We start from the raw sequence: 13060 nt of genomic DNA on the forward strand, positions 1-13060 counted from the left end.
CCGACAGTTACATTTTCGCCCATTTTATTAGTGCCTTCTTGTCACATGAACAGTGTGTATGACAGCTATGTGCTATAGTATGCATCTTTTTATTGAATGAAGTGACACAGTTTTCCAAAACCTTCAGCTATCTGGGGTTTTGGTGGTTGTGAAATAATAATGCATAGGAAAATATTTCCTTAACATTTCCAAGTTTTAAGAGTTAAAGATTAGCTCTTTCTCATATATTTTCACACATTTCTTAAAAAAATAACTTTCGTCTTTTTAACTTAAGCAGAGTGATTTGTCATTAAATTGTATTACACAAAATCATTGTTATCTAACAAGAATCAGTTCCCCCTGCCCCAAGAATACTGGTTGAATGAAATCTCCTCTAGCTGAAACAGAGATGATGCTAATGATTTGGCATTGGGATCTGTGACAGCCCCATTTCTTGTTTACAAGAACCAAGTCACTGGGCCACATCTAGATAATCACTTAGATACCTGTAGGAGATTCTCACAAAGAAAGCCTTGTAATGAATGGGCATTGAAAATGTGGTATATATATATATATATATATATATATATATATATATATATATATATATATATATATATATATAAGCAGTTGCATATTGAATATTATTCCAACATAACGAAAAGTAAGATCCTGTTATCTTTGGGGAAATGGCAGGAACTAGACACTATCAAGTTACCCAAGGAAATATTTTTCACTAATATGTTGAACACTCCAACAAAAATTATGATGAAGATGATGGCAAATGAGAGTGAAAGAGAGACTGGAGATGAATCAGTGGGAGAAAGAGGAGAAAGGAGAGAGTAGGCGTGAAGAAGATTGTATACATGAAGAAATCATAATCAAATTCACCAAGTGCTATTAGAGGTTAAAAGGAGAGAAAAGTGAGAGGAAGATAATATTAGGGTGAGCTTGTCCTAAGTACACTGTAGACAACTATGAAATGGTCACAGAGAAAAAAACCTCTTATACTACTAATATGTGCTAATAAAAATGTCCCAAAAGAGTTCTTGTAAACTGGTAAAAGTTCAAGTTTAATTGATTATATCTGCAATTCCAAACCAAAAACCCCAGAGGCTACAATTGTTTATTGTATTTTTATGTTAAATTAACTACCTATCCTATTGGATCAAAATCTCCTGAAATAATCACTTCTTAGGAAAAATAGTTTTAGAATTGTACTAAGCAGCTACAGTCTTTTTGAAGTTTAATGCTTAGTGATAATAAACTATACAAAAAGCTAGCCTAGAAAAGAAGAATATATATGATAGAAATCAAATATAAGCAGACCACTGGATTTTCCAGCACACTTTGTTCCCTGGTTTGAAAGGAGATAAAGTGTTCAAGTCTACAAATTTGTGTTTGATTTATGCCCATGCATTGACTTCTATTGTCATCCTTCAAGTCTAACAAATCATACTTTGTGTGTGTGTGTCTGTGTGTGTGTGTGTGTATGTGTGTGTGTTTGTGAGTGGTGTGTGTGTGTGTGTGTGTGTGTGTGTGTGTGTGTGCTGGTCCTGGAGCTTGAACTCAGGGCCTGAGCTCAAGTCCCTGAGCTTCTCTGATTTAGGTTAGTGTTCTACCATTTGACCCACAACTCCATTTCCAACATTTTTTTCTCAGTTAATTGGAGGTAGGAATCTAATGGACTCCTACCCAAGCTGACTTTGAATAAGGATCCTCATATTTTAGCCTCCTGGGTCACTAAGATTCAGGCATGAACCACAAGTACTCAGCACAAATCATATTATTTAATTGAAAGTAGCATGACTGTACACAAAGGAAGCCCTTTTGTGATTACTTTAGGAAACACGCTGATTAGGCATATTAAATAAGACAGTATAAATAAGTAGAGATATTTACAGTAAAACAGCTTTGTTCCAATTTATGGAGTTCTTTACATCTATTCTGTCTCTTCCCACAAAGTAATAATGCAGAGCATAAACTTGAGGGAAAAAGGAAACAATAAACCAAGTAAGAAGAATATATCTTGGTTCCATTTGTGTCAAAACAGCAATAAACTGGAAAAATATATTCTGCTAAGGTGTTATTTAGATTTTATTTATAAAAGCTACAGTCTGTGCCTAATGTTCATTAGTTTTGTCCTTGTTGCCTAGAAACAGTTTTATATATTTTTCTCTCTCTTGATATTGATGGCTTTAATGGAGAGAGCAGTGACTGAGGGCTGGATGAAAGCACTTTAAATCTCTATTCAGAATTTTTTCCACATTTTTTGCGTTTAGCTGGTATTGGTAAAGTTAATGATCTCAAGACAAAAATGGTCTTAGAAAAAAATCAAGGAAAACCAGTCTCAAAAGTGGTCTTAGGTTTTACTGTGTTTGGTCTATTCACTATATGCATTTTTAAGTGTACTGATTTTTATAAACAGGATTTACATGTATAAAGGTTATTGAACAAAAGTAATAATTACCTACCTAACAGTAGCAGATATCTGAGGTGTGGAGGTTAGCTTACTGAAGGGGTCAAACTTAGAATGACATCCAGGATGTCACCTTGTGATCCATGGTATTCTGCAAATGCAGCTCATCAGTACTATATTGTGGATGCAAGTGAGGATGGGTGCTGGTGGATGGGACAAGAGTCATTACCTCTTCAGCAATGACTGCTCCACATTCTCTGTGGTGCATTTGGTCATACATTTTCTAGGTGTTGGAATTGAATCTAGAGACTCACATATTGTAAGAAATCATTTTTATTACTAAGCTACATCCCCAGTCCCAAATTATTATACAATTAAAAAGTTTTAAAAGTACTAAAATTACAATTTGGAAAAACAACAACAACCTAAAAAGAGTTCTTAACAGACTTATGCCCAACAATCTCCTGTTCAGCAAGTGAATGTAACTACAAGTGCAATAGGTCGGCAAGTGAAGTCTTTGAAATTATGGACCCATAGTTGAGAACTGATGCAAGTAAAAGTTATAAAAATGATCATATATCAAAAGGTAGAAGTATGCTACTCTTGAGAGATTTCAAATTCTCAACACAGTGTTCTACAGCTATATTAACATTCCTATCCTTTGTGGAACTTTATTTTGGGGGGGATAGAACCAGAGGAATTAGATGAAACTTGAGAAGTAAAATATAGGAAAATTTAAAACAAAATCTTTGAAAAGGAATTCAAGACTAGCTCTCAGACCAGGAGTATCAATATCAAAACAACTTGTAAGAAATGTAGATTATCTTGCTCCATCTTGGTCTTACTAAGTAAAAAACAGTTGAAAGTTTGTTTGTAGAAATCTGTTTAATAACCATTGCAGAAGTTATTACATGTAAAATTTTGAAAACTTGTGATATCTTAACCAAGTAATGAAGGCATTGGATACAGGGTCAGATAACTTTGTAGGGTCCAATGGTCACACTGGCATTTAAGGAGACTTAACAGAATTCCTGGGCTCTACCCCCAAAGTACTTGTAACCTGCCAGCTGAGAATATCTCTGAGAATTCCCAAAGGATTTGAGAGAGGAATAAGTTTAATTCAATTTTTTTGGATAGCCTAAGGATAGTGAATAATCTCACTGATTTGTATGAGCTGCTACTAGGTAAAGTTGCCTGAATCAAGTTTGAACAATAAATGGGGAAAGCCTTTATGTGTCAGCTTTGCCACAAACTTGGAAATAACATATAAAGTTCAAATTATTTTTAAAGAGCATGTCATAGATTATACCGAAGGAATAGTGTTAAGATCTGAAAATATCTTAGATGTTCAATATCTTAGATATTGAATTTGCTTTGCAGATATTGAGTTATAACACACGTGACCACATCAGAATGTTTGTGGCTAATAAGTAGACACCAGTATAGCTTCTCAAGTGATTTTAACAAACAGCAGTCTTTGGGAACTATTGCAATGGGATCTTGGTACTGTTAGCTTTGCACAATTTGTCAAAAATTTCCCAGAGCATAAAAGTTCTTTATGAGCAAAACTAGGCCGACCTGTAATTTTTAATGTATTCTATAATTTTTAAAAGGAAATCTTATGTTCTTTTAGTTGATGCTATTTGATGAATCGACTAACTCAGTTAGATAACTAAATCAATTCCATCCTCAAGTATCACATTTCACTAAGGATAGTTACGAATAGCTAGACTGATAAATGACTTCAGAGACATGAAAACAGAAAGTAGATTTATTTATCGAGCTATAATTCAATTTTTAAAAATCGACTAAATATTTATTGTATATTTGTTCTTACATGTGTGTATATGTAATATATATACAATATATAATGTGCATAATGTATAACTATGAAATATATTATAATACACACAGTATTCAGTGTTATGCCTTATAGTTATAAAAAGAGATATTGAAAATGCTCTGCTCTGAAGAAATTTAAAATCTATACTGGCTTGAAAGAAATTGCAAGTCTTTTCAGTGAGATCTCCCTATAATACCACTATATTTTCCCAATACATTAGGACAAATATCAAGCTTTCTTCTAAGGGTTATAAAAACGCATGTAAGCCGGGCCCCTGTGGCTTATGCCTGTAATCCTAGCTACTCAGGAGACTGAAATCTGAGGATTATGTTCAAAGCCAGGCCAAGCAAGAAAAGTCCTTGACACTCTTATCTCCAATTAACCACTAGAAAACTGGAAGTGGCCCTGTGGCCCAAGCAGTAGAGTGCTAGCTTTGAGCCAAAGAGCCCAGGGACAGTGCCCATGCCCACAGTTCAAGCCCCACAAGTGAGAAAAGAAAAAACAAACAAACAAAAAGCATGTAATACTTCATTTTATCCTAAGAATTTGTGCAAAATTATCATTGATCAGAATATTTTCTTATATTCTCTTTTTCTAATATTTTATAACGACTGCAACACAATGCAAACCATATCAGAGACTACTTACTGTGTTGAATTTTGCTTGTGTGAGTTCTATCCAGGCCGGTATTTAAAGGCACTTCATTCTGCCCCCTTGGCAAAAACAGTCTTTCTTCATTGGTTAAAGTGCATGATGAGAAACTGCTGGGAACTGATGGGAAACAGCTGGAAGTCAGATGAAATGCATTCCCAAGGTACTCTTTAAAATAAATTCCTAATTTTTCTAAAACATCTAATAACAACAATATTTCATTTTTCTGGTAATAATGTCTATTTAAAATGTTCATTCATTAAGTTGTTTTTGAGAAAAATATCTAATCTTTGCCAAGTGATACCTTTGTGTCATCTACGTTTTCCTTTTAGTCTTTGACCAAAAGGAGACTGCTGAACTGTTTTGATAATAGAGCAGAAGTAAATTTTATGGGGAAAGAGCGTGGGCAATGCAATTATTAAATGCAAGCTCACTTTCTTTTATTTTTTCTCACTTCATTGAGGGCTCTTCTAACAGGAGATTTCTATTTCATGGCCCCGGTGGGGTATATTGGCTTGTTGTAGCTTTTTGTTTGTTTGTTTGTTTGTTTGTTTGAGGTTAATATATCTGAGTGGGTTCAAACTGAGATTTCTGTCAATTTTCAGTCTCTGATCAATTTTGTCCTTGTGAAATAAATGGCTTGAACTCAGTAGTCTTTTATTGTTGGTTTTAAATAATTTTTTTTCAGTAAAATTTCACTGAAAGTTTTAATATATGAAATATTTCAAAGCAGTTCTACTGTGACTGAGCTCCCTATGCTGCCCAGAGCTTTCCTGTCATAGTGCCTTCCAGAGTTCCTGGTCTAGGAGAGCACACTTGGAAAAGCATCAAAGTAGATTTTCCTCTAATTACCTTCAGTTGTAGAATTATTAATTTTGTGCATAATATGAGTGACTATAAACCTTCAAAGGAATATGAAATAGAGAATTTATGTAAATACAGTGAAGGGACAATGTAGAAAGTGTTAGTACAGAGAAATATCCATCACATATAGAGATTTCAAAGAAGAATTCATGTAATGATATGATTTTTTCTATATCTGCCAGAAACATAACAGAACATCCTCTGTGCACTGAAAGAAATTATGCCCTTTCAAATATTAAATGTCATCCATAGAAATGCCAGGCACCATTAAATATGGAGAGAGAAAATTGGAAAAGATTTCAGAATTTTATTACTCTCTCTTTTTTGCAAGGGACTTGTACATGCATCTTACTTAAAAAGAAAGCCACACACCACTCAGAAGAATTATTCCCTCTGTAGTTGTTATAGATATGACAGGATGGAATACAGTGTTGATCCATGAGTAGGATTTTAAAGGCATGTGATCTATTTGTGTTTTGGATTGCTTGGTTTGTGACTTTATAGAAAGATACTCTATTTCTCTGAATGCTGTCCATCAAAAAAACTGCAGCCAGGACATCCTTAAAATTCTGTTTTGCTGGGACTTCCATTAGAATCCAGTTCAAAAATGGTTTGTGATGAGGTTCTTGATCACAAGAAGATATATATAATATATATCTGATTATATATTATCACGCACATATGTGATAATATATATGATAATTATATAATGTATGTGATAATATATACTTCATATATAATTATATGCAATATATAGTATATACGATACATAATATATACTATATATTACACTTATATGTAATATAATTATATAATCTATATAGTACAGTATATAGACTATGTTATCTATATACAATATATTATATATAATATATACTATATAGATTATATATGGTATATATTATCACATATATATTTAAACAATGCCATGTGCATTGAATTTATAGCTTCTAAAACCAGATGTAAAGGGATTTTATTATTTATTGTTGATTGTAGAATAAATAATGGATACTTTGAGCATTTTTTAATTTATCAGACTTGTTCCTGGACAATAAATCTACTGAGGTCACCAAAATTATCTTTTATTGAAAATCTGACATCTGGCAACTAGAAAACAATGTGTACAAAGTAATTTCACTGGACACTAGAGATGAAAGTTAATTATGAAAGTGTCTTTTGTGGAATAAAGTTCTTCTAGTCAACTTATCAGTAAGTTTCTTTCCAATGGGTATCAAAGGATAACAAAAATTACTCAAATGAGTAAGTTTACTTAGGTCACATTAGGTCAATAGGTGTCTAAAAGCTTGGCATTTAGTTTTCATAAGATGATGAAACTTCTAAATGAATTGCTTCTAACATTTTGGGCACTTTTAACAGCAAATGGAGTAGGAGAAGGTTTTTGTGCCACAAAATATACCTGCTTTGTTGGTTCCCTGAATACAGAGATCTTCTGTCATGAAAAACCATGTGTTACACTAATTCCTATATGCACTGACTCTCCTTGGTTCCCACCACATAAAAAAAAAAAGTACTCATAATTCAGTGTTTCCTGTATTTTATTTCTATTGCTTTAGTCATCACTACATTGGTACTTTGTTGCAGCAAATTCTACTTTTTACTCCCCTGGATATCACTCTAGATATTAATTAGATAACTTTCCCTATAATAAATTTATTTTGGATAAGTCAGAAAAAATAAAGTTACAAAATTGTTTTCCTAATGTAAGGCTAAAATATTCTTTATAACAAATATGAACCTTCAATAAAATATTGTAGAGTCCTTATTTCTGTGCATCACAAAAATCTCAGAATTTAAAGGACTCTAGGAGAAACAAATTGTTATGTCTATAAATTCTTAGTTTTCCTCCTCCTCCTCGTTGTCATCATCATCTTCTTGTTCTCCTCCTCCGTCTCTTTCTCCTTCTCTTCCTTCTCCTCTTCCTTCTCCTTCTTCCTTATTTTCTTCTCTCTCTTTTTTGTGTATCTGAGACCAGGACTCAAATTCAGTGCCTTATGCTTGCTTATTGGCTAGCAATCTACCAACTGAGCCACACCTCCAACCCCTGAATTATTAGACTTTTTGATCCGTTAGGTATGTTTAGGTAGTATGTTTTAGGTTTTTGCATATATATAGTGCACATATATGTCTTATATCATTCACATTACCTACATGCTTCAAGAAAATAATTGTGTTATGAATATTTGGAAAGCTGCCATGTTCTTGTCAGGGAAGGCACTGCACTTTAGAAAAACCTTATCTTACCCCAGATTTGCTAGCTGGAAGATGTTGTGATCAGAATTCTGTTCTCTTATCTGAGGATATTTTTGAACAGGAGGAAAGGGAGTGATAGATGTGATAGTTTACACTTATTCTAGCTTCTTTAGAAGAAATGATAAGAAGAATGCAGTTGTAGGGTAGCCTTGGGGAAAATATATGATCTAGGTCTGGTGATACACACCTGTGTTACCATTTACTCAAGAAGTATAGTGTAGAGGGGGGTCCAAGATGGCGACGGGGCAGTAGGGAAATGCCACAGCTCTCCCCAACCAAAAAGAGAGTTTGAGTTCCAATGCTTAATCTCCCCAAGAGACCGACAACAACAAAAAGAAGAACACTCAGAGAAAAACAGGAGGTGGAAAATAACAAAAAAGAAAGAGAGGAAAAGAAGAATTTCAGAACAGAGAAGAGGGAAGACCCCTCCCCCAACCTTCACTGGCTGTGCGGCAGCATGGCCCGGCAGGGGCTGTCGGAGTCCCAGAGACACAGGGGGTTGCCTGTAGACCACCCGCACAGAAGCCGCCTGACGTACCATTTTGCAGACCCGCTGATTCCCACAAACAGAGAAACCTATCAGCCAGAAGTCTCCACCAAGATCCTACCCCCACCCCTCACTCTCCATCCAAGCAGAGAGGCTCCATCCCGCCAAAGCCGCCCAGCACCGGCACCACAACAAAGGGAGCTGTCTGCAGACAACCGGCACAGAAGCCACCTGAAATAGGGGTGTCAGACCCACCGATCGTGACAACCCAGCCGGGGGGCTGCCGGAGTCTCAGAGGCACAGGTGGCTGCCTTCAGATCACCCAGAGCGTGGACACTGTGGACCTGACAGCCTCGACAGAGGTAGAGACAGAAGAGAATCACACAGAGCCACCCCAGCCCAGCCCAGACCACAACCACCCCAACTGAACTCGGATTGCAACAGCAACTGACGACCTACACTACACAGAAACAACTAGCTCCAGGGTGAGTACCCCACAGGGGACAGTGTATCCCTCAAGGGAGACCAGAGCTGGAGGGAATCCCCAGACCCTGACCAAGACTCCCTACCCCAACACCCGGACCACAGGACCCACTAAAACTGGGAACTGTTCGAGAGCTCCACCAGCCCTTGGAGCACACTCTGCTGGCCAGGCTAGAGCAAGAGCGCCCCTGGAAGGGAGCTTAAATGCCCAAGCCAGGAACAGGGCTCCTGGGTCAAGACAACCAACAATAGAAGAAATTTGAACTAAGTACCCCAGGCTGCATAAACTAGGTGGTATACACAGCAGCACAGGCCCAACCGGGGCACTCCAGGTGGGGGCTGGAACCAGGCCTGGGGATGCGGCACCTGAACAACACAACCAACTCCTCCCAACTGAAGTCAAATGCTGAGCATACGCCTCAGCAGAGGGGAGAAAAACAGGGAACTGCACCCCCTGTAAAACATGCCTGTGACAACAAAAGACCTGGAGGCTCAGGACAAGAGAAGCCCAAACCCCACCAAACCCCACCCATATACTCTAGGCTGGGAATTGGGCAACACAGGCCGCCAGCACCTGATAGTAGGCAGGAGCTCAGGCTGATAAGGCGCCTCAGCAGTAGAGTGATAGTCTTGGATGCATAAGGCCCTGGATCTGATTCCTCAGCATCACAAAAGCAAAAAGGGTCAAAAGTGGTGCTGTGGCTCAAATGGTAGGGTGCCAGCCTTATGCTGAAGAGCTGAGGGACAGCACCCAACCCTAGAGTTCAAGCCCACAACCAGCCCAAAACAAACAAACAAAAAAAATCAGGAGCCCATAGCAGACTCCAGCATCTGGAAGAGTGCATCCAGAGCATCTGATCTTACCAAGAGCACCCGTAGGAGCAAACACGAGCAGTCTAGGCTGCTCAACCCTTCCAAAGGCGGGAATTGCCAGCGTTCTACAGCAGAGAGCCAAGAATCCTAAGTAGGTCAGACCAGCAGCTGGAGGTAGGCCCCCAACAGAACCCAGATCAGGCACAGACTCTCTCTACCAATACAGAATCAGCAACCAAGCAAAGACAGATGCACCAAAACAAAATTGCAGATTAGTCTCCTGAACCCCCATGCAAAAATCACAGAGAAAAATTACAAAGTTTATTGCCACCCAGGATAGCAAGCTCTCCTCAATAGCCAGCAGCCACGCAGGGGAGAGCCCTAGTGGGAGCAAAGCAGGAATGGAAGACAAAAGCTACATCCAAGGGTTGCTGTAGGCAATGACTCAAGAAATAAAGTGAGAAATAGATCAGAAATTGAAAGAGCACAAGGATGAACTATCAAAAGAGATATACGATATCAAACAGAAGATGCATGCAAAAATAGAAGCTGCACAAACCTCAGTAAGAAGTGAGATAAATGCCAAATTAGAGGTAATACATACCTCATTGAGAGGTGAGATCAGTACTTTGAGAACCAACATCAAATCCATAAAGGAATCCATTTCCTCCATGCAAACCACAATAGAAGCCACGGTCAACAGAGTGAATGAAATGGCAGGTAGAGTGTCAGATACAGAAGACAAAATATACGAACTGGACCAAAAAGTGACAGATATGGAAAAATCATTCAAATTAAGCCAAAGGGAAATTAAAGAGCAAGCAGATAATGCCAAGAAATTTAACCTTCGTATAATTGGAGTGGATGAAGGTGAGGAATTTCAGAGCAAGGGAATGTAACACCTATTCAACAAGATAATCGGTGAAAATTTTCCCCGCCTCAAAAAAGAACATCTTACCTACATAACAGAAGCATATAGAACACCCAACAAGCAAGATCCCAGGAGAAACACTTCTAGACACATTATAGTAAAAATGATAGATCTGAATAATAAGGAAACAATCTTGCATGCAGCAAAAATGAAGAAGGAGCTATACTACCTTGGGAAAAAAATTAGATTCACTGCAGATCTCTCCACACAAACCATTAACACAAGAAAGGCCTGGGAAAACACCATATGAGCCCTGAGAGCCAATAACTGCCAACCCAGACTGATATACCCGGCAAAGCTAGCATTCACATTCGATGGAGAACTGAAAACTTTTAATAGCAAAGAAAAACTAAATGAATACATAAACATTAAGCCAGCATTGCAAAGAATTTTAAGAGGGGGGACACAACCTGAAGAAAGCAACCAGGAGCTGGGACCTGCCCCAGACAGGCATTAATCAAAGTCTAACTGAGCAAGCACAGGAGGAAAGGAAAGAAGAAAAACTTAGGAGAACAGAATGACAGGGACAAAAATGCATCTCTCTATACTTTCTCTTAATATTAATGGGCTTAATTCGCCAATCAAAAGAAAAAGAACTGCAGACTGGATCAGAAAACAAGACCCGTCCATCTGTTGCCTTCAGGAGACCCACCTCTCAGGCAAACATACAAACAAATTCAGAGTAAAGGGTTGGAAAAGGATCTACCAATCAAATGCCCCCAGTAAGAAAGCAGGTGTAGCTATCCTGATATCTGACAAAATAAACTTTTCATTAAAATCAGTACAGAAAGACAAGGATGGACACTACATATTAATACAGGGAACAATCCAAGAGGAGGATATTACCATCATCAATTTATGTGCCCCAAATATTGGTGCACCCAGATATGTTAAACAAATGCTCTCAAACTTACAGAATAAAATAGATACCAATACGATAATACTAAGAGACTTTAACAGACCACTCTCACCAAAGGACAAGTCTACCAACCAGAGGATTGGCAAAGAAGCTACCGAATTAAGTGAGGCCATACTTCAAGCGGAATTAACTGACATCTACCAAGTATTTCACCCTAAAACAACACAGAACACATTCTTCTCAGCAGCTCATGGAACTTTCTCAAAAATAGACCATATCATAGTTCATGCAAGGAACTTAAGCAAATACAAAGGGATCGACATAATCCCCTCTATCCTATCTGACCACAGTGGAATTAAGCTAGTTCTCAATAACAAATCATACCGCAGAAATTTCTCTAATACATGGAAATTGAACAGTACACTCCTTAGCAATGCCTGGGTAACGGAAGAGATCAGAGAAGAAATAAAACATTTCCTACAATTCAATGAAAATGAAAACACCTCACAAAGAAACTTGTGGGACACAGCAAAAGCAGTCCTGAGGGGTAAATTTATTGCCCTCAGTGCCCACATCAAGAGAATGGAGACAGACCAAGTAAATTATCTCATGTTGCAATTAAAACAGCTAGAAAAAACAAGAAAAAAATGGAACCTAAAGTTACTAGACGAAGCCAGATAACCAAATTAAGAGCAGAGATTAACCAATTAGAAAATTAGAAAATTACAGCCAAAATAAACGAAACAAAAAGCTGGTTCTTTGAAAAAATAAACAAAATTGATGGCCTGTTGCCAATATTAATTTAAAAAAGAAGAGAGGAAACCCATATTTACAGGATTAGGGATGCCACGGGAAAAATCACAACACATACCCAAGATATCCAAACAATTCTAACAGACTAATTTCAAAAGTTATACTCTCTAAAGGAAGAAAATCTGGCAGAAATGGATGCATTTTTAGAGAAATACAAGTTGCCCAAACTGAGCAAAGAAGAAGTAAACCAATTGAATAAGGCAATATCCTACAACAAGATACAGGAAGCTATCAAAAGTCTTCCAACAAAAAAAGCGCAGGACCAGATGGATTCACAGCAGAATTTTATAAGACCTTTAAAGAAGAACTAATACCCATACTCCTCAAGCTCTTCAGAGAAACCGAGAAGGAGGGAGCTATCCCAAATCATTCTACAAAGCCAATATCACACTCATCCCCAAACCAGGCAAAGAACCAACCAAAAAGGAGAATTACAGGCCAATTTATTTGATGAACACAGATGCAAAGATCCTTAACAAGATTCTAGCTAACAGAATCCAGAAACACATACAAAAAATCATACACTATGACCACATAGGTTTCATCCCAGAGATGCAGGGATGGTTTAACATACGTAAGTCAATAAATGTAATCCAACACATCAACAGAGCCAAGGTCAAGAATCACATGATTATCGCCACAGATGC

The sequence above is a fragment of the Dipodomys ordii genome, unplaced genomic scaffold, assembly GCF_000151885.1.
Source record: "Dipodomys ordii isolate 6190 unplaced genomic scaffold, Dord_2.0 Scaffold144, whole genome shotgun sequence".
Classification (NCBI taxonomy): domain Eukaryota; kingdom Metazoa; phylum Chordata; class Mammalia; order Rodentia; family Heteromyidae; genus Dipodomys; species Dipodomys ordii.